The 3,974-nt window shown below is 46.5% G+C and overlaps 1 long non-coding RNA gene across 1 annotated transcript in view; it reads left to right on the top strand.

Moving 5' to 3' along the window:
• Window positions 1–3,974, top strand: part of LOC309349122 — a 128,562-nt gene that overhangs the window by 62,673 nt on the left and 61,915 nt on the right. The window lies entirely within an intron of this gene.

Below are 3,974 nucleotides of genomic sequence, written 5' to 3'. Positions count from 1 at the left end.
TGAGGAAACGAAGAATTGTGAAAAAGAGGGAGTGTAATTAAGGATAACTGATGAGATCATATCTACAATAGCAGTCATATTGCACAATAACATATTGGGTCACAGAAAACCAGTTATTTATTAAGGAGGAAAGGTAGGAATTGTGACAAGATATGCATGTTAAAGGATCATCCTGCAATACGTAAACCTTAGTAACATGTCATGTTTACAATGTTGAATCCTAGCACTGTAAAAGCTCTTCCATTGGACCTGCCATTTAGTTCTACAATTATTTAGTATAATTAAGTCTTTAACGTCCCTCGAGAGACAGCCAAATTTAAGTAACAATTTGACACACAGGTGTGAGGCATTTGCGAGCTTTTTTGCGGAGAAGTTCTTTTTGCTCCGCCATGACCTCCCTGCCAATTTGGATACAATAAAGGAACTGGAGGCCCCTCAACTGTCCTCGGGCCCAGTATTGGACCACTTTGACCGGATATCCCCAGCCGATGTGGACAGACTCCTCGGAGCTGGAAAGCCCACCACCTGTCCTCTTGACCTGTCTTGTGCCCGTCTTGGCTGATTAGAGCATGTGCAGACGAGGTGCGGGCCCCCCTAGGGGATATCATCAATTTGTCCCTTGGCACATGGACATTCCCAGGAGAACTGAAGGAGGCAGTGGTGCGCCCGCTCTTAAAGAAAACATCATTAGATCCTTTAGATTTAACCAATTACCGCCCGGTTTTGAATCTTCCGTTCCTGGGTAAGGTGATTGAGAGAGCGGTTGCTGAACAGCTTGGTGGGTTTGTGGATGAAACATCGGCTCTGGATCCATTCCAGTCCTGCTTCCGTGCTGGTCATGCGACCGAGGCGGCTCTGGTTGCCCTAACAGATGATCTCCGTAGGCAGCTAGATCAAGGCGGGTCGGGGCTGCTGATTCTTCTAGACCTGTCAGCAGCCTTTGACATGGTCGATCATGAACTCCTGGACCACCGCCTTGCCGACGTGGGGATCCAGAGCACAGTCCTTCAATGGCTGTGCTTGTTTCTCTCTGGTCGGGGACAGAGGGTGACGCTTGGGGGGGGGGGAATTGTCATCGCGCCACTCTTTGGTGTGTGGAGTTCCTCAGGGTGCGATACTCTCCCCGATGCTTTTCAACATCTTTATGCGCCCCCTCGCCCAGCTTGTCCGGAGTTTTGGGCTGGGTTGCCATCAGTATGCTGATGACACCCAACTCTATCTGTTGATGGATAGCCATCCTGACTCGGCCCCAGACACACTGATCAGATGTTTGGATGCTGTGGCTGGATGGTTACGTGGGAGCCGGTTGAAGCTAAATCCTTCAAAAACAGAGGTCCTGTGGCTGGGACGGGACTATATGGGATTGGGGGGGGGGCAACTCCCATCTCTTGCGGGGGTGCAATTAGTGCCAGCACTGTCCGCTAAGAGTTTGGGTGTAATCTTTGACACCTCCCTTTCCATGGAGGCGCAGATTGCAGCTATAACAAAGGCGGCATTTTTTCATCTCCCCAAGCTAAGCAGTTGGCTCCTTACCTGTCTCGCCCTGACTTAGCCACTGTGATCCATGCGACGGTCACCTCCAGACTGGATTATTGTAACTCGCTCTACGTGGGGCTGCCCTTGAGACTGAGCCAGAAACTCCAGCGGGTGCAGAATGCCACGGCGAACCTCCTTACGGGGTCCTTGCTGCTAGATCACATTCACCCGGTGCTATACCAGCTGCACTGGCTCCAGGTGGAGTACAGGATCAGGTTTAAGGTGCTGGTTTTAACCTTTAAAGCCCTATACGGCCTAGCACCCTCGTACCTACGGGACCGCCTCTCCTGGTATGTCTCACAGAGATACTTACGGTCTTCAAATAAAAACATCTTGAAGGTCCCAGGCCACAGAGAGGTTTGGCTGGCCTCAACTAGAGCCAGGGCTTTTTCGGCTGTGGCTCCGATCTGGTGGAACGCTCTGTCACAAGAGACTAGGGCCCTGCGCGACTTGACATCTTTCCGCAGGGCCTGCAAGACAGAGCTGTTCCACCAGGCCTTTGGGCAGGGCACAGCCTGACTCCCTCCTTCGGCAATCTTTGCGAAGCTCTGGCCCAATGGTTACCATTGGTTTGATTTGAGTTAATTTTATAATGAATGATTTTAGAGTGTTGTGTTGTTCTGTTGTACCGTTTTATTGTTGTTGGCCGCCCTGAGCCGGGCTTTGGCTGGGGAGGGCGGGATATAAATAAAATTTATTATTATTATTATTATTATTATTATTATTATTATTATTATTATTATTTCTACAGCAGCATGTGTATGTGGATTTCATTAAGACCTACTAGGTTTGAATACTGAATCTCAAGTAATCATCCTCAGTAATCAATCCTACTCTAATAAACTTGACCAGCTACTTGTGCTCTGGGCATTGTCTAAGATCTCCAATACCATCTGTTTGATTGTTTGGTTAAATTCTGCCATGCTGATTTTTCTGCAGGCAGCTCATCAAAAAGCTTCTTCACTCGTTGCTCCTGCAGTATGCTTTGCTTTCTCAGGAGCTCCAGAAATTCCAGGTTGACATGCTTTGACATCAAAGGGTCTCTGGCTTTCGGTACATGTTCAATATTGTCAGGTGGGGGTCCAACATGCATTCGTCAGTTATGTCAGAGCAATACTGTAATCACATACACATATGGTGGTCTTAACGTTTATTTCTCAAAAAAACATGAAAGTGATATGAAAGTAGCCAAGACAAATGTGCCACAGAAGCCCACCAACCCTTGCAAATGGAGCCACTCCAGTGATCCTGCTTGTTTGTTTGTTTATACCATGCTGACCTCGCTTCCAACTTGCCTTTCCCCCTCTACCTCCTGTTAAGCAGCAGCAATGTGACCAGTCAGGTGAGCAGCAGTGCCCCTTCACACTCTGCCAATGCTGTAACCCATCATGCTGCAATGCAGTGGCATGTAAGAAAATGTCTCCTGCAGTTGCTATGCCTCCTTAATTGCTAGGTACACCCACACCTCCAACTATGCTGGCGTGGTTTTGAAATGGGCTGGCACACCCCACTAAGGTGATATCCACCCTGCATTGTTGAAACTCTCACTATGTGGGCCGTGAGAACTTCAATCAATGATGCTATCAGGATGACAAGAATGGAGCCACTTCTGAATGAATACCACACAAAAATTGCAACAAGTATGATTGATTTCCCATGACTGCTTAATTGGATATTTTCTGTAGATATTTCTGCAGCTTCCATTATTCTAGCATCATTATTTTAGTAAAAAGAACTAGTCACTTTGAGGAATTTTGTCAAAAAGCAGGATATGAATCTAAATAAATTAAATAAACCATTTAAAGATTAAGAATCATACTGTGACCAAATCTTTACTGTATTTTTCGCTCCATAAGATGTATCTGACCATAAGAGGCACCTACGGTAGTTTTTAGAGGAGGAAAAAAAGTAGAAAAATATTATGCACAGAGCGTGTAAGCGGATCTCGATTTTCTTGATTTAAAGCAAGCAAAGCAAGAGCTGCTTACATGGCTTCCGTCCCGCAGCTCTCACTTTGCTTGCTCATCCCTTCAGAGGCATCCCTCAGCTCGCGACTGCAGCCTCAGCCGAGGGATCCCTCTGCCATCCAGTGCTTTCGCTCCATCAAACGCGCAGACATTTCCCCTTACTTTTTAGGAGTAAAAAAGTGCTTGTTATGGAGCGAAAAATATGGTATTTCCATGGCACAATCTATGTCCATGGCACCATGCAAATGACCATAATACTGTGAGTCATCATCAAGAATATGTACCTCCCAGCTCTATAGTTACACACCCAGTGATTTTCAGATCGAAAGCTTGGGCCTTTGTTCACATCATCTTCAGAAACAAATGCCCAACAAATTCTTGAATCCTGATCAGCCTACTCTGGTATTCATAACTGAGGCTATGGAAGAAAGAAATCAGCTAAGATGGGAATTTGAGTCTTTCAGGAGCTAA

The sequence above is a fragment of the Podarcis erhardii genome (genome assembly GCF_964252035.2).
Source record: "Podarcis erhardii genome assembly, chromosome: 8".
Classification (NCBI taxonomy): Eukaryota; Metazoa; Chordata; class Lepidosauria; order Squamata; family Lacertidae; genus Podarcis; species Podarcis erhardii.
This window is presented reverse-complemented; position numbering and strand designations above follow the sequence as displayed.